The following is a 17,930-nucleotide window of genomic DNA, read 5'->3' as shown; positions in this document are numbered from 1 at the left end:
TGCTGTGTTTTGCCCACTGGTCTCCTGAAGAGGGGCTGGGGGACTCCCTCAGTCGCCCACCCTGGGAAGTGTCTAAACTTTTTTTCTTTTTTGTAAAAAGAACCGCCTGACCTCACAGGTTGAAGAAACGCCCAGGGTCCTCTAATATGGCCAGGTACCCCATCCCTCTGCAGAGGATGGGAAGGGTCCCTGGGCTGGAGTCATGGGGGCTCGGGGCTCCTCTGGGTTGTGCCTCTAGGGGCGACATTGGCTGCTTGGGGCTGCCCAGGGGCTCCAGAGGGCTGCACGGCCACCCTGCCCCAGCTGGAGTGCACCCCACTGGAGCCCAGGTGGACTGGGAGGCTGGAGGGATGTCCCCGGTAACACCCAAAGGCCACTTGGATGGGGCCATTTCTTTTCGTTTTGTTCTGCTTTGTTGTTGTCCCCAATTTGGAAACAGTGGGGGTAGAGTGGGGACTTTTACAGAATATTCCCAGGTGTGTACCGGAGACGTAGAGAGAGGGACGTGGCCAGCATCTCCATGCGTGGCCTTGTCCCAGGCACTTGTGTCCGCCTCCAAGGAGCGGGAAGCCAGCACTTGCACTTTGGCCAGGGCCACGTGGAAGGTGGCAGCAGGCGCCGGCCCTGGCAGCTTCCAGGCCTGACTGGCCACAGCCACGGTCTGATGGGGAGCCCGCCAGGCCACGGCTGCGCACTGAGCCACAGCCCGGGGGACCGCCTCCCGGGGCCCCTTTAGGCACTGAGGCACCCAGACTGGTTCTCCCCCAAAGACTCGGAAGGTGGGGAACGAGGGGACTGTTTTTGGGGAGGTGGCTCTTTCGCCTGCTGCTGACTGACCACTGCAGCACTCCGTGGGTCTGGGCTTCGCACAGCTGTCCCAGGATGGATCGCCCGTGCTGCCCTCGCCCACTGCGATTCTGGGACCCTGGACGGCTGCTTCTGGCCTTGACAGATTATAAAAGAAACAGCCCCCAAATAAGACCACCCCGACCAGCAGTTCCCGCCTGCCACTGTCAGGCCTGCCCGGGTCTTCTTCTGCACAGGGCTGTCTGCTGGCTTCTGGCGGGAGAAGAGGGGGAGCCCTGTGGAGGGGACAGGTACATTTCTGGTGATCAGCCCCACTGGGAAACCGGGCAGCGCCCCCGCTCCCCTCGCCACTTTTCCGCTTTTGTCTCTCCCAGAAGCGTCCTTTTTTTTGTGCCAAATGTCTACTTAAGAGGGTTGGCGCCAGAAACCCCCATGGTGAGTGCTGGGGCCCGGCCGTGCCCTGGGGGAGCAGATGGTGCCACCCCTGGCGGGGCCAGTGTATCCACTGCCGGCAGCGGACCCCTCTAGGGGGCCTGGACTTGTGGCATCTCTGAGGGCCCAGATCGCACAAGGGGACCTGGACCTGGCACAAGGGTGGAATCGCCCAGCGTGCAGACTGGGGTGCTTAGTATTAGCCCTTCCAGGGGAGGGGGCTGTGCCAAGCATCCCAGAGCCAGGTTGAGGCCACCAAACCGTCTTGGCCTGGGTCCTCTGGATCCGAGTGCCTGATCCCCCGACCCCTCAAAAAAGCAGAGGTTGGTGTTGCAGGCCTGGGGTAGGGGTGCCTGCCCCAGTAGAGTCCCAGGCAGTGGTTCTCACATCAGTGACACCCTCAGGTCAGGGAAGGGGCAGCCGACCCCCACCCGTGTCATGTGTGGGACCACGTGTGGGGTGTGCGTTTTCACCTTGGTGAAATCTCACCTGCCAATGCTTTCTCGTGAGTGCCGACCACCTTCTCTGACCATGTCATGCCCAGGCAGCAGCAGGCCCTGGCCACCGCAAGACCCACGTCCTGGGTCCCCCGGCTCCCCTAGAGGGTCATTCCCTTGCCAATGTCCCCAGTGGTGGCAGCAGATCCTGCGGCTGGCCTAGTGGACAAGACCCGGTGATACTTGTATATTACACTGTCCTGATTTCAGACAATTTCTTTTTTTTTTTTTTTTGAGACAGAGTCTCGCTCTGTCACCCAGGCTGGAGTGCAGTGGCCGGATCTCAGCTCACTACAAGCTCTGCCTCCCAGGTTTACGCCATTCTCCTGCCTCAGCCTCCCAAATAGCTGGGACTACAGGCGCCCGCCACCTCGCCCAGCTAGTTTTTTGTATTTTTTTTTTAGTAGAGACGGGGTTTCACCGTGTTAGCCAGGCTGGTCTCGATCTCCTGACCTCGTGATCCGCCCGTCTCGGCCTCCCAAAGTGCTGGGATTACAGGCTTGAGCCACCGTGCCCGGCCGACAATTTCAACCTTATTTAAAAAAGAATATTCTATACAATGCTGTTTCATCTTTTTTTTTTTTTTTTTAATTTTTGAGACGGAGTCTCACTCTGTCACCTAGGCTGGAGTGCAGTGGCCGGATCTCAGCTCACTGCAAGCTCTACCTCCCGGGTTCACACCATTCTCCTGCCTCAGCCTCCAGAGTAGCTGGGACTACAGGCGCTCGCCACCTCGCCCAGCTAGTTTTTTGTATTTTTTAGTAGAGACGGGGTTTCACCGTGTTAGCCAGAATGGTCTCGATCTCCTGACCTCGTGATCTGCCCGCCTCGGCCTCCCAAAATGCTGGGATTACAGGCGTGAGCCACCGTGCCTGGCTCTACGATGCTGTTTTCAAAGCTTTTATTGTTTGAAATGCATGTGTCATGCACGTTGGGGGACAGGAGGAGGGGCTGAGGAGCAGCTCAGTGTCACCTTCCGTGGCCACTGGCCCTGGCCCTTAATCCAGACACCGATGGAAGTTGACTTTTCATATCTTTCTCCTGAAATGAACTCTGTTTTAAATTGGAATATATTTTGTTAAAAAAAAAAAAACCCAAAACCCAAAAACAAAACGAACAAAATACCCACTATGAGATCCCTCTATAGAGTCACCAAAAATCCTAAAGCTGGAAACACTAACAGTGCCGAAGATTTAGAGGACGTGCTGTAAGAGAAATCCATACAGCTCTAATGGGAGTTTACACTGGTGCCCCCACTTTGGAAAACTGTTTGGTAGTGTGTTGGTGCTGGTGCTAACACACTCGCATCTCCCTATTTTATCTTTTTGAGACAGAGTCTCACTCTGTCGCCCAGGCTGGAGTGTAGTGGTGCGATCTCGGCTCACTGCAACCTCCGCTTCCTGGGCTCAAGTGATTCTCCTGCCTCAGCCTCTCGAGTAGCTGGGATTAAAGTGCCCACCACCACGCCTGGCCAATTTTGTATTTTTAGCACAGATGGGATTTCACTGTGTTGTCCAGGCTGGTCTCAAACTCCTGAGCTCAGGCAATCTGCTCACCTTGGCCTCCCAAAGTGCTAGGATTATAGGCATGAGCCACTGCGCCTGGCCAGTTCACTCTTTAGTAAAATTTTTATAGCAACTTCTCATTCCATAGTGATTTCAGTCACTCTCAACAAATTCACTTACAGTTATCAATATTTGAACTTTCACAGGTGTTGTCATAGATAAGGAATTTGGCCAAATGGACTCTTGATTATTGCAGTAAAAATTCTGCTCAAATTAGGTAACAGGCATTTGAAGTTTAAAATTATGCAAACTGTGTTGCAAAAATTTTGCTTCTAGGGATTTAAGAAACAGTCATGATTGCACAAATAAATGTGCTGTAGGGATGTTCATTTAACAAAATGTGTAAAACAGGGAAAACCTGTAAACAAACTAAGTGTCCTATAACAGAATTCATTAAATAAGTTATGATACATACATATGATGAAATGTGTGCAGCCATTAAAAAATGTTATGAGGGGCTAAGTGCGGTGGCTCATGCCTGTAATCCCAGCGCTTTGGGAGGCCGAGGTGGGTGATCACTTGAGGTCAAGAGTCTGAGACTAGCCTAGCCAACATGGTGAAACCCTGTGTCTACTAAAAACACAAAAAATTAGCTCGACGTGGTGGCGCATGCTTGTAATCCCAGCTACTTGGGAGGCTGAGGCAAGAGAATTGCTTCAACCCGTGAGGCAGAGGTTGCAATGAGCGGACATTGCACCATTGCACTCTAGCCTGGGTGACAAGAACAAAACTCCATCTCAATGAAAAAAAAAAAAAAAAGGAAAGAATATTTGACATGAAAGGTATTTTTTATAATACATAAATACATTAAGTGAAAGAGCAGATTACACCACAGTACATCTAGTGTGTTTATATTTTGAGAAAATATATATTTTGAATATTGGAATTATATACACCCAACTAGTAATGCTATCCATTGAGTCGTGAAATTACAAGTGATTTTTTTTTTGCTTGTCCCTATTTTCCAATTTTTCTACAGTGACGGTACTTGCAATAATTAAACATAGTATGGTCATTTAAAATACGTCCACAAATTCTTTGATACTCTCTTCAAAAGGCGGAGCACAGTTCCTATCCGTGTGGGCTGGGTTACATGATTCCCTTCTGACAGATGGGAAAAAGCAAAAGTGATGGCTTGCAACTTTGTAAACTACATCATAAAAGGTTCTGTGGCTTCCTCTTGCTCACTCTTTGATTGCTCACTTGGGAGAGCCAGCTGTCACACCATGACCCCTAAGTAGCCTGTAGAGAGGCTCATGTGACAGGAACTGAGGCCTCCGGTCAGCAGTCACATAAGCGAGCCATCTTGGAAACAGGCTTTAGGTGACTGCAGTCTCAGTGGACAGCTTGACTGCAATGTCATGAGACACCTTGAGCCCAAATGACCCAGCTCTGTCACTCCTGAATTCCTGACCCACAGAAATGGAGATCCTAAGTATTTTATTTATTTATTTATTTATTTTTGAGACAGAGTCTCACTCTGTCACCCAGGCTGGAGTGTGGTAGTGTGATCTTGGCTCACTGTAACCTCTCTCTCCCGGACGGGGTGTGGTGGCTCATGCTTGCAGTCCCAGCACTTTGGGAGGCTGAGGCGGGTGGATCTTCTGAGGTCAGGAGTTCGAGACCAGCCTGGTCAACAAGGTGAAACCTCGTCTCTATTAAAAACACAAAAATTAGCTGCGTGTGGTGGTGGGCACCTGCAATCCCAGCTACTGGCGGGGCTGAGGTTGGAGAATTGCTTGAACCCAGGAGGCAGAGGTTGCCGTGAGCCGAGATCACGCCACTGCACTCCAGCGTGGACGACAGAGCAAGACTCTGTCTCAAAAACAAACAACGAAAAAGTGGATAGCAGCATCTACCTCGAAGAATTGTTGTGGGATCAACAGTGCAGAGATCCTAGTAACTAAAAAAGAAAAAAGTTTCAGGACCCCCTATAAGATTTACTATGCCTCGAGGGAAGTTACACCCTGACAGAGTCACATAGCATGTTCGTAACTTCTGCTTCTTAAATTATAATTTATTCCTTCCTTATTATTTTCAGTCGGTAAATGACTATGAGAGACCAGAGACTAGTCCTCCTCTCCTTCCAATCACTCAACTTTGTTACAGATTAACTGCCTCCTTTATTGTTCTGTACCTAACTCACACCAGATGGCACAAAAGACCCCATGACTTACATCTTCAGTGTAGAAGGTTAAATACACCTTTCCTGAAAAAAAAAGACCACCTTGTCTGGGTGCAGCCGTTCATGCATTCAATCCGAGTACTTTGGGAGGCTGAGGTGAGCGGACTGCTTAAGCCCAGGGATTTCAGACTGGCCTGGGCAACGTGGTGAAACCCTGTCTCTACAAAAAATACAAAAATTAGTCAGGTGTGTTGGTGCATGCCTCTAGTCCCAGCTACTAGGGATGCCGAGGTGGGAGGATCGCTTGAGCCAGGGAGGCTGAGGCTGTAATTGAGTTGCAACTGCACCACTGCACTCCCACCTGGGTGACAGAGTGAAAGAAAGACCACCCGGACCAATCAGATTGTTTTAAGTATGTATTAAGCCTTACACGGAGAGATGCTGAAATTCTGCTAAGCTTCCCTAAACTTTGTCTATGCAAGTGATCCCAAACTTCTAAGCCTTGGAACACTGTCTTCCATTCTTGGGTATCTGTGCTTCCCAGGTGACCCTCCTTAAACTCTCTGCATGAATAAACTCCCTTTAGATTCTGACCCTTTTGATTGAGGTTGACACACTGTGCAATATACATCAGAATACCAAATATTAACCTTCAGAACAGTATGTGACATTTAGGTAGAAATCTTTCTTTTTTTTTTTTTTTTTTTTAGATGGAGTCTTGCTCTGTCGCCCAGGCTGTAGTGCAGTGGCATGATGTCGGTTCACTGCAACCTTGGCCTCCCAGGTTCAAGCAATTCTCCTGTTTCAGCCTCCCAAGTAGCTGGGACTAAAGGCGCCCACCACCACTCCCATCTAATTTTTGTATTTTTAGTAGAGATGGGCTTTTGCCATGTTTGCCAGGCTGGTCTCGAACTCCTGACTTCAGGCGATTGACCACCTTGGTCTCCCAAAGTGCTGGGATTACAGGTGTAAGCTACTGCGCCCAGCTGATATTTAGGTAGAAATCTTACACGTATTCCTAACTTTGTTCTCTCCCCACTTACATTTCTAACTTCTTCTTTACAGTTAAGAACAAAATCATTTGTGGACTTGAAAAGAGTTACCACAGTAACTGGAAAAAAAAAAAAAAACCTGGAAGTTAAACTGTCACTCTTGATGCTCTCTTTTAATTAATAAACCCTAAAAAGGCTAACTCACTTGGACACTACTTAATTAACAATCAATTAGCAAGGAAAAGATATCGAAGCAGTAAACTTAAGTGAGGGCGAAAAGGTCTGTTGACCAAATAAGGATTCTGTCTTCCTAGAACCAAGTTACAGTTGGAGTTACAGAAAATACTTTGAACAGGTCCTTCGGTATCCTGTAGGAAATCAGACAAAAACACAGATCAGTTACTTTCTTTTTCTTTTTTCTTTTTTTGACAGTGTCCCACTCTGTCGACCAGGCTGGAGTGCAGTGGCGAGATCACGCTCACTGCAGCCTCCACCTCCTGGGCTCAAGCAATCCTCCAGCCTCAGCCCCGCAAGTAGCGGGGACTACAAGCGCGCGCCACCATGCCCAGCTAATTTGTTGTATTTTTGTAGAGACAGAATTTCACCAAGTTGCCCAAGCTAGTCTGGAACTCCTGAGCTCAAGGAATCCGCCTACCTCGGCCTCCCAAAGTGCTGGGATTAAGGGCGTGAGGCACCGGGCCGGCCCAATTACTTTCTTCAGTCTGAGCAAGAGCACTTTTTAGACGGAGTCTCGCTCTGTCGCCCAGGCTGGAGTGCAGTGGCGCGATCTCGGCTCACTGGAGCCTCCGCCTCCCGGGTTCAAGCAATTCTTTGCCTCCGCCTCTGCCTCAGTCTCCCGAGTAGCTGGTATTACAGGTGGCCGCCAACACGCCCGGCTAATTTTTGTATTTTTAGTAGAGACGGGGTTTCACCATGCTGGCCAGGATAGTCTTGAATTCCTGACCACAAGATCCACTCGCCTCGGCCTCCCAAAGTGCTGAGATTACAGGCGTGAGCCACTGCGTCCGGCCCGATCGCTTATATTTTTAAAAAGATGTTTTCTTCGTTTCCTAGCCCCTTGTACCCCCCTACAAAGTTCCAAAGTTTGATGTTGTTGCAACGGCCATCAGAGGTCAAGCCGGGGGTGCAGCTCCCTAATGCGGGGCAGCCTCAGAGGGGGCCGACCCTGCACAGGATGAGCGGCGCCGGGCGGCGGGGACGCAGCCGGGGTCCCCGGGACGTGGCTGGGGGAGGTGTTGGGGAGCGACGTACCCAGGCTCAGGTGAGGCGAGTGTGCGGCAAGGGCTGCAGCCGGAGCTAGGGGGCTTGCGGTGGCCACTGAGGAGCTTCTGTCCGACCTTGTGCTTGTGCCCGCCAGGCGACAGCCGCTTGGCGCGCAGCGCCTGCTCTTTCAGCGTCAGGCCCTTGCTGCGCCCTATGCCGCAGGCTGAGAAGTCGCGCAAGTAGTAGTAGTAGAGCCAGTGGTAAAGCTCCTCCTTGTAGCTTATCGGTGGCGGGGGCCGGGTGGGAGCCTGCGGATACTAACCCGCAGCCTGCGGACATTGACCGGCAGTCGGGGCCACGCGTCTGCGCATGCGCGCTCCTGGAAAACCCAGGGGCCGCTCCTCGAGTTCCGATTGGCTCCACGTGAGGGCCGGGTCTCTGTGATGTCACAGGCGCGTGACCTCGCTGACGTCACAAGAGCGGGTCTTTGGCTACATAATACTGCAAAGCCTTCGGCGACGTCACAGTGACGTTACCGTGCCTGGAGCTGGGGTGTTTTCTCCTCAGGGTAGAGCCTGGTAACCGCGATTTCCCCAGCATGTTCTGTGTGTTGCTGGCTGGAGAAGGGCAGTTGACAAACTCTGACCCAGCACAGTGTTTCTGTGGGTCAAAACTAGAAAACTATGTCCGCGCGCCGCCGAGGCGGAAGGAACCGTTCAGGCCAGGAGTTAAAGAGCAGCCTGGGCAACATGGCACGACCCCATCTGTCAAGTCCCACCTCAGCTTCCCAGATACTTGAACCCCAAGGTTCAAGGCTGCAATGAGCTGTGATCCCATCACAGCACTCCATCCTGCGAGACTGAGGTAAACCCTGTCTAAGAAAATAAAAAAACTATCCAAGTGTGCAACCGGGAGGGACTGCTGAAAGAAAACATGATAATTGAATGTTCAAATACTTTAACAAGGGCAAAATGTACAGGCTTAAATAAATAGGGCTCGCTGGGCGCTTTGGCTCACGCCTATAATTCCAACATTTTGGGTGCCCGAGGCAGGCGGATCACTTGAAGTCAGGAACTCGAGACCAACCTGGCCAACATGGTGAAACCCCATCTCTACTAATAATATAAAGATTAGGCCGGGCACCTTGCATCGTTTCAGGGGCTTGCACCTCTCAAAGGGCACGGTAATTGAACCTCTCGGACCTGAGGGTGAGAAACGTTGGCTCCGTTCTTCCCAGGGTGATCAGCCCAGGAGTAAGCGAGGAGAGGCCAGAAAGCAGGACCCATGAGAAGGGTCCCCTCCTGGAGTTTGAGGCCCATTCCCTCCTGCCCCTGTGTCTCCTGTGTCCAGGACTCCTCCCTGCTCTGCCCCACTCCTGGGGCCATGGCCATGGGGGGCTGCATTTGGGTACAGGCCCCAGCGGCAACCCTGGGCCCAAAGTGGGCAGCTCACCTGGAGGGGATCAGAGTAACATGGCAGGGAGGGAGGGGAAAAGCCGCGCTGGTGCACTCCTCCCTCATCCCCCTCAGGCAGCGGTATGAGTTCCACGGGAGCGCTGTCCTGCTCCTCTGCTGCGTCTTTTTAGTCTTGGGGCTACCATAACTCTCCCTTCCCCAGCCCTGCCAACCTGGTGGGACATTGGGCTTCCCTCTCACAGGGTTCTGGGGACAGGCCCGTCCTGTATCATACCTGCAGTGAGACCCTTTTTTCCTCCAGGGCATGGGGAGCAACCAGGCTTCATGAGTTAAATGCAGATCTGAACCATACTGTAGGAGGACCAGCCGCAGACAAACCTCCTCAGACACCGGATTAAAGAAGGAAAAGGTTTTTTATTAGGCCGGGAGCATTGGCAGACTCGTATCTTAAGAGCTGAGCTCCCGGAAAAAGAAATCCTTGGCCTTTTTAAAGGCTTACAACTTTAAGGGGTCCATGTGAAAGGGTTGTGATAAATCGAGCAAGCATGGGAAATGTGACTGGGGCCTACATGCATCAGCTAACAGAACAAAAAGTTTTACAATGCTTTTTCTCATACAGTGTCTGGAATTTACAGATAACACAAGTAGTTTAGGTCAGGGGTTGATGTTATTATTACTACTTTTTTTTAAATTCCTAGGGCCGGGTGGTAGTGCCAAGGTTGTCTGGCTATTTATCTTACTTTGGTTTCTTTCTCTCTTTCCTCCTGTCTTGTGAACTAGACAAGGTGCGGGGAGGAGGGCAGCAGGAGTAGTAGTGGTCTCCTTCCTTAATACCAAGCTGGGATTGGGGTACACACTCTCCTCCTCTGGTAACTAGCTAGGGGTTCCAACTTGGTGAGAGGGAAAGTGGGACACAGCCAGACCAGACAAGGACTGATCACCTAGAAAAACCTGCCATCAAAGACCTTGATGAGTGCTGGGTGCGGTGGCTCACGCCTGTAATCCCAGCACTTTGGGAGGCTGAGACAGGTGGATCACTTGAGGCCAGGAGTTCGAGTCCAGCCTGGACAACATGACAAAACCGTATATCTACTAAAAATACAAAAATTAGCTAGGTATGCTGTACTCCTGTAATACCAGCTACTCAGGAGGCTGATGCAGGAGAATCACTTGAACTGGGGAGGTGGAGGTTGAAGTGAGCCGAGATCGTGCCACTGCACTCCAGTCTGGGAGACAGAGTGAAACTGTCTCAAAAAAAAAAAAAAAAAGAAAGAAAATGGCCTTGGCAGAGGGGCTGGCCTGGCAGTGCCTTCCCTTGGGTTTCTCCTGGGTAGGCCTCTGCCATGAGGAGGCGCTTCCTTCTGCCTGACCATGGCCCGCAGCAAAGGAATGTCTGCTTCTGGGTGTTGCACGGGGGACTGCTGGCAGTACTGGAAACCTTCTTCAGGTGGGGTTTTTTTTGTTTTTTTGAGACAGAGTCTCACTCTGTCACCCAGGCTGCAGTGCAGTGGCGCAATCTCGGCTCACTGCAACCTTCGCCTCCACCACCCAGGTTCAAGCAATTCCCATGTCTCAGCCTCCTGAGTGGCTGAGATTACAGGCATGCACCACCACACCTGGCTAATTTTTGTATTTTTTATAGAGATGGGGTTTCACCGTGTTGGCCAGGCTGGTTTGGAATTCCTGACCTCAAGTGATCTGCCCACCTCGGCTTCCCAAAGTGCTGGGATTACAGACACGAGCCACTGCGCCTGGCCCCTTCAGGTGGGTTTTGAGGCTTCACTACAATACTAGTTCCCTGTTGCTGCTGCAACAAATTACCACACACTTAGTGGCTTAAAACAGCACAGAGGCCGGGCGCGGTGGCTCACGCCTGTAATCCCAGCACTTTGGGAGGCCGAGGCGGGCGGATCACAAGGTCAGGAGATCGAGACCACGGTGAAACCCCGTCTCTACTAAAAATACAAAAAAAAATTAGCCGGGCGCGGTTGTGGGCGCCTGTAGTCCCAGCTACTCGGGAGGCTGAGGCAGGAGAATGGCGTGAACCCGGGAGGCGGAGCTTGCAGTGAGCCGAGATCGCGCCACTGCACTCCAGCCTGGGCGACAGAGCGAGACTCCGTCTCAAAAAAAAAAAAAACAGCACAGAATTCTACAGTCCGTCCCATGGAGTCAAGGTGGGAGCAGGGTTGGTGCCTTCCCAGGCTCTGCGGGAGATTCCATTTCCTGGCCCTGGAGGCGGCCTACTCTCCTCAGCTTGTGCTGCCCTTCTCCAGTGACGCGAGTTTCCTGCTTTTATCGCTACATCTCCCTCTGCTCTCATCACTTGCTCTGCTCTTATAAGGATCCAGGTGAGTACATAAACCCTGCGGGGACAAGCTGGCCAAAGACCCTTAATTTCATTATACTTGCAAAGCCCCTTTTGCTGTGTAAGGTCATGTTCACCGGTTCCCGGAATTAGGATATGGGCATCTTGTGGGCATCAGCCTGCTACAGCTAGGCTGCAAAACTATTACACCCCCCTAGTGTTTCAATGATTGGGAGAAAAAAGACTGGGATTTTTTGCTTTGGGGTCCCTGTTAAACTTGTATCTGTAAGGTTTGAGGTCTCTCTTAACCTTGTGTTTTGTTTTTCTTTTTTCCTTTTTTGAGACGGAGTCTTGTTCTGTCATCCAGGCTGGTAGTGGTGCGGTCTCAGCCCACGGCAACATCTGCCTCCTGGGTTCAAGCAATTCTCCTGCCTTAGCCTCCTGAGTAGCTGGGACTACAGGCGCCTGCCACCAGGCCTGGCTAAGTTTTGTGTTTTTGGTAGAGACCGGGGTGGGACTGGGGGGTGGGGGAGGGGACGGGGGTTTCCTCTGTGTTGCCCTTAGCTCAAAGTGATCTGCCCCGCTTCTGCTCCCGAAGTGCTAGGATTACGGGCCCACACCACCGCAACTGTAAAATCTTTTTTTTTTTTTTTGAGGCGGAGTCTCGCTCTGTCGCCCAGGCTGGAGTGCAGTGGCGCGATCTCGGCTCACTGCAAGCTCCGCCTCCCGGGTTCCCGCCATTCTCCTGCCTCAGCCTCCCGAGTAGCTGGGACTACAGGCGCCGCCACCACGCCCGGCTAATTTTTTTGTATTTTTAGTAGAGACGGGGTTTCATTGTGTTAGCCAGGATGGTCTCAATCTCCTGACCTCGTGATCCGCCCGTCTCGGCCTCCCAAAGTGCTGGGATTACAGGCTTGAGCCACCCCGCCCGGCCAGTAAAATCTTATTTCTACACAGCTGAGACATGTTTTAGGAAGTTTGCTAAAAGACCCCTGGAGACCTCCTCATTGTGGCCTCCCTGCTGTTGTGTTTAATTTGATTAATCTTTTCTGCCCTCCTGCTTTTCAGAAATTAAAAGGCTAAAAAGAGGTACTAAACTCTGGGATTACAGGCGTGAGTCACTGTTACCAGCCCACTTTTTCTTTTTTTTTTTTTTTGAGACAGAGTCTTGTTCTGTTGCCCAGGCTTGAATGCAGTGGCACAATCAGAGCTCACTGTAACCTCAGACTCCTGGGCCCAGGGATCCTCTTGCGTCAGCCGCTCAAGTAGTAGGAACTACAGGTGTGCACCACCATACAGTGCTAATTTTTTTTTTTTTTTTTTTTTTTGAGACAGGGTCTCTCTCTGTATCCCAGGCTGGAGTGCAGTGGCATGATCATGGCTTACTGCAGCCTGACCCTCCTGGGTTCACGGGATCCTCTCACTTCAGTCTTCCAAGATGCTGCGATTACAGGCATGAGCCACCATATTTGGCCCCATTTGTGTTTTCGAAAGATCACTAGTGGTAGTGAGGATACCAGTGAGTTGGAAGGAGTGAGACTAGAGGCAATAACAGTTTAGAGAACAGATATTTTTTGAGCCCCTGCTAAGTGCCAGGCACAGATCTAGGTGCTGGGAACTTAGGGAGAATGAGTAAGACAGTCTCTGTTCCCAGGGAGCTTCCATTCTAGTGGTGATGTGGTGGTGGGAAAGCAGGCTATGTACATGCAACAAATGATATGTTTTCAGATGGTGATAAGTAATTTGAAGAAAATAAATGGAGCTGTGGGAGTTAGAATATTTGAGCATTGGGATGGGCACTGACCTATTGGGGTGGGCAGTGAAGACCTCTCTGAGGAGGTGACATTTGAGCTGAGGCAGCTCAAAGAAGATCTGGGCAAGAGTGGTCCTGATGGGTAGGACATCGAGTGCAGGGACCTGAGATGTGAACGGACTTGGCATGGTGTTTAAGCACCACAAAGATGGTCAGGGTGGCTGGAGCATAGTGGAGCCTGAAGGAGCAAGTAATACTCAGATGAGGATGGAGCACCTTCTAGGCCATGGAAAGGAATCTGGATTAATTCCAATGGAGTAGGAAGCACTGCAATTACATCAGGGGTCAGCAAACTGCAGCCCATGGGTCAAATCTGGCCTGGTGCCTATTTTTATGAATAAACCATATTGGAACACAGTGTCACCCATGGATTTACATATTGTCCATGGCTGTTTTAATGTTACAAGAGCACAGTTGAGTAGTTTCAACAGAGCACATATGGCCCAGAAGCCTAAAATGTTTACTATCTGGTTTGTGTAGAAAAAGTTTACTGACTCCTGAATTAAATGATCTAATTTAAGTTTTTTTTCTTTTTTTTTTTGAGACGGAGTCTCGCTCTGTCACCCAGGCTGGAGTGCAGTGGCCGGATCTCAGCTCACTGCAAGCTCTGCTTCCCGGGTTTATGCCATTCTCCTGCCTCAGGCTCCTGAGTAGCTGGGACTACAGGCGCCCGCCACCTCGCCCAGCTAGTTTTTTGTACTTTTTATTAGAGACGGGGTTTCACCGTATTAGCCAGGATGGTCTCGATCTCCTGACCTCGTGATCTGCCCATCTTGGCCTCCCAAAGTGCTGGGATTACAAGCTTGAGCCACCGCGCCTGGCCTAATTTAAGTTTTGAGGAGACGCTCTGGGTGTTGTTTAGGGAATGAATGATAAGAGACGGCTCACACCTGTAATCCCAGCACTTTGGGAGGCCGAGGCGGTTGGATCACGAGGTCAGGAGCTCGAGACCATCCTGGCTGACACAGTGAAACCCCGTCTCTAATAAAAAAAAAATACAAAAAATTAGTTGGGCGTGGTGGCAGGCACCTGTAGTCCCAGCTACTCAGGAGACTGAGGCAGGAGAATCTCTTGAACCTGGAGGCGGAGGTTGCAGTGATTTGGGATTATACCACTGCACTCCAGCTTGGGTAACAGAATGAGACTCAGGCTCAAAAAAAAAAAAGAAAAAGAAAAAACAAAGTTCTGGGATTACAGGCGTGAGCCAACATGTTTGCATTTATCTAGTTGAAGCTACGAGGAGGTAGGAGGGCCTAGTTGTCCTTGGTGTTTTGATGTAAGGACTAGGCAATGGATTAATTTTATTAAATATTGCTAAATATTAATAAATTTATTAAATCCATTAAATATTGTTAAATATTAATACATTTATTAAATTTATTAAATATTATTAAATATTATTAAATTTATTAAGTGTTACGAGTTCGTTTATACCACAAAGCTAGATAAACCCTTTACCGGCCCTGAACAATGACTTCCCCTTTCCTTTTTCCTTTTTTCTTTTTGTCTGGGGAAGGGGGACCACAGAAGTATTTAATAAAATAGCACTTGTGACTGGGTGCGGTGGCTCATGCCTGTAATTCCAGCACTTTGGGAGGCTGAGGTGGGCGTATCACCTGAGGTCAGGAGTTTGAGACAAACCTGGCCAACATGGTGAAACCCCATCTCTACTAAAAACACAGAAAATTAGCCAGGGATTGTGGCGGGTCCTGTAGTTGCAACTACTTGGGAGGCTGAGGCAGGAGAATCGCTTGAACCGGGGGGTGGAGGTTGCGTTGAGCTGAGATCATGCCACTGCACTCAGCCTGCGCTACAGAGTGAGACTTCGTCTCAAAAATTTTTTTTTAAAAAAGGCATTGTGCAGAACGTGGTCTTAAAATAGTTGCAATCCAGGCCGGGCACAGTGGTTCATGCTTGTAATCCCAGCACTTTGGGAGGCCGAGGCAGGCGGATCACTTGAGGTTAGGAGTTTGAGACTAGCCTGGCCAACATGGTGAAACCCTGTCTCTACAAAAAATACAGAAATTAGCTTGGCGTGTTGGCGGGTGCCTGTAATACTTGGGAAGCTGTGGCAGGAGAATTGTTTAAGCCCGGGAGGTGGAGGTTGCAGTGAGCCGAGATTGCACCATTGCATTCCAGCCTGGGTGACACAGTGGGACTCTGTCTCAACAAATAAACAGACACCTATAGTTGTAATCCTAGACCTGGATGCGTATCTGCCCTCTTTACAAAAGTACATTATGAAAAGCCAAGGATGAAATCAAACTGTAAAGGGAGCAGGGAAGGAGGACCACTAACCTGCTCTTTCACTCTCCTTATATATTTTTTAGCATATTGTCACACCTCTGCTGTTTGTACATTTTTTATTGTTTTAAAGATATTTTAACTCAGTCTTGCATCTAAATGTTCAAATTTTAGGGGCCCATATGTTTTATCAGGTTTTTTTTTTTTTTTTGGAGACAGAGTCTCGCTCTTGCCCATGCTGAAGTGCAGTGACACGATCTCAGCTCTCTGCAACCTCTGCCACGTGGATTCCAGCCATTCTCCTGCCTCAGACTACTGGGTAGCTGGGATTACAGTCCCGTGCCACCATGCCCAGCTAATTTTGTCTTCCTCTCTTCTCTTCTCTTCTCTTTTCTTTTTGATGGAGTCTCGCTCTGTTGCCCAGGCTGGAGTGCAGTGGCACTACCTCGGCTCACTGCAAGCTCCACCTCCTGGGTTCACGCCATTCTCCTGCCTCAGCCTCCCGAGTAGCTGGGACTACAGGTCCCCATCACCACGCCTAGCTAATATTTTTTGTATTTTTAGTAGAGACAGAGTTTCACTGTGTTAGCTAGGATGGTCTCGATCTCCTGAACTCGTGATCGGTGCCCCCCCCCAACCTCCCAAAGTGCTGGGATTACAGGCGTTAGCCACCATGCCTGGCCCTAATTTTGTATTTCTAGTACAGATGAGGTTTCATTATGTTGGCCAGGCTGGTCTCGATCTCTTGACCTTGTGATCTGCCCGCATTGTCCTCCCAAATGCTGGGATTACAGGCGTGAACCACCACGCCCAGCCCAGTTTTTCCTTTTCTAAGGAAACAGTTGAGTAATAGTTTTGCTCCTCTTTTAACCTAAATTACTCCTTTCATGAGGTTAGTGACTTCTGACAGGCAGAGGTAGGTAGTCTGAAGCCTGATTACCTGGTCCCAAAGTGGAGGAAATGGAGCCCTGACCCAAACAAATAGGTAGTAAAGGTAAGTTAAAAATATGAAAAGTTATTTTGAAAGGCATATGTTGAGATCTTTAATATTATTTCCAGCCCTGTCTGGTGCACCCTGTAGAACTCCTCCACCTTATCATATGTCACTCTTAATAGCTCCTTATATATCCATCGAGTGTTTACATAAATAAAAGCAAATATGAACATTTGTTCTTACCCCCCTCATACTCTTTTACATGAAAGGTAGCTCATAGTAACCTGTTCTGTACTGTTTTGCCCTTAACAGTGTGTCTTGGGGATCTTTCCTTGTTAGTACAGAGAAAGCTTTCTCATTCTTTTTTTTTTTTTTTTTTTTTTTTTGAGACGGAGTCTCGCTCTGTCGCCCAGGCTGGAGTGCAGTGGCCGGATCTCAGCTCACTGCAAGCTCCGCCCCCCAGGTTTACGCCATTCTCCTGCCTCAGCCTCCCGAGTAGCTGGGACTACAGGCGCCCGCCACCTCGCCCGGCTAGTTTTTTGTATTTTTAGTAGAGACGGGGTTTCACCGTGTTAGCCAGGATGTTCTCGATCTCCTGACCTCGTGATCCGCCCGACTTGGCCTCCCAAAGTGCTGGGATTACAGGCTTGAGCCACCGCGCCCGGCCAGCTTTCTCATTCTTAAATCAGAGCTGCATAGTATTCCATTGGGTGGATGGCTGCCTCCTACTTTATTGAATCAGTTCCTTATACGTGTGCACTTGAGTTGTTTCCAGTATTTGCTCTTATAAGCAATACTTCAGTGAGCAAAGGCAGCTCTTTTTTTTTTTTTTTTTTTTTTTTTTGAGATGGAGTCTTGCTTTGTCACCCATGCCAGAGTGCAGTGGTGAGATCTCAGCTCACTGCAACCTTCACCTCCCGGGTTCAAGCGATTCTCCTGCTTCAGCCTCCTGAGTAGCTGGGATTACAGCCATGCACCAGCATGCCCGGCTAATTTTTGTATTTTTGGTAGAGATAAGATTTTGCCGTGTTGATCAGGATGGTCTCGAACTTCTGACCTCAGGTGATCCACCCTCTTGGCCTCCCAAAATGGTGGGGATTACAGGCCTAAGCCATTGTGCCCGGTCAAAGGCAGCTTATTTATTTATTTATTCATTTACTTTTGAGACAAAATTTGGCTCTTGTTGCCCAGGCTGGAGTGCAGTGGTGCGATCTCGGCTCACCGCAACCTCTGCCTCCTGGGTTCAAGTGATTCTCCTGCCTCGGCCTTCTGAGTAGCTGGGATTACAGTCATGTGTCATCACACCCAGCTAAGTTTTTGTATTTTTAGTAGAGACGGGGTTTCACCATGTTAGCCAGGATGATCTTGATCTCCTCACCTCAGGTGATCTGCCTGCCTTGTCCTCCCAAAGTATTGGGATTATAGGTGTGAGCCACCACGCCTGGCCAAAGGCAGCTTTTTAAAGGGTTGCACAGCACTGCATATGCTACTTAAAATGAGATTATTGTTCTTCATTCTTAGAATGCCAGTTGGTTTTATTGGTTGATAAATTCCCAGTTACTCGTACTCACAAGCGC

At 49.8% G+C, this 17,930-nt stretch overlaps 1 long non-coding RNA gene across 1 annotated transcript; it reads right to left on the bottom strand.

Moving 5' to 3' along the window:
- Window positions 1-4,070: 4,070 nt before the first annotated feature.
- LOC144339825 (uncharacterized) lies at window positions 4,071-8,007 on the bottom strand. Its single transcript, XR_013415231.1, has 2 exons — window positions 7,074-8,007; window positions 4,071-6,786 (listed from the first exon to the last, which is right to left on the bottom strand). It is a non-coding gene; the product is annotated as an uncharacterized LOC144339825 (long non-coding RNA).
- Window positions 8,008-17,930: the final 9,923 nt, after the last annotated feature.

This window comes from Macaca mulatta, chromosome 3 (assembly GCF_049350105.2).
Source record: "Macaca mulatta isolate MMU2019108-1 chromosome 3, T2T-MMU8v2.0, whole genome shotgun sequence".
In the NCBI taxonomy this organism is placed as follows: Eukaryota; Metazoa; Chordata; class Mammalia; order Primates; family Cercopithecidae; genus Macaca; species Macaca mulatta.
Note: the sequence above shows the minus strand (reverse complement) of the source record. Positions and strands in the feature narration are given on the sequence as shown.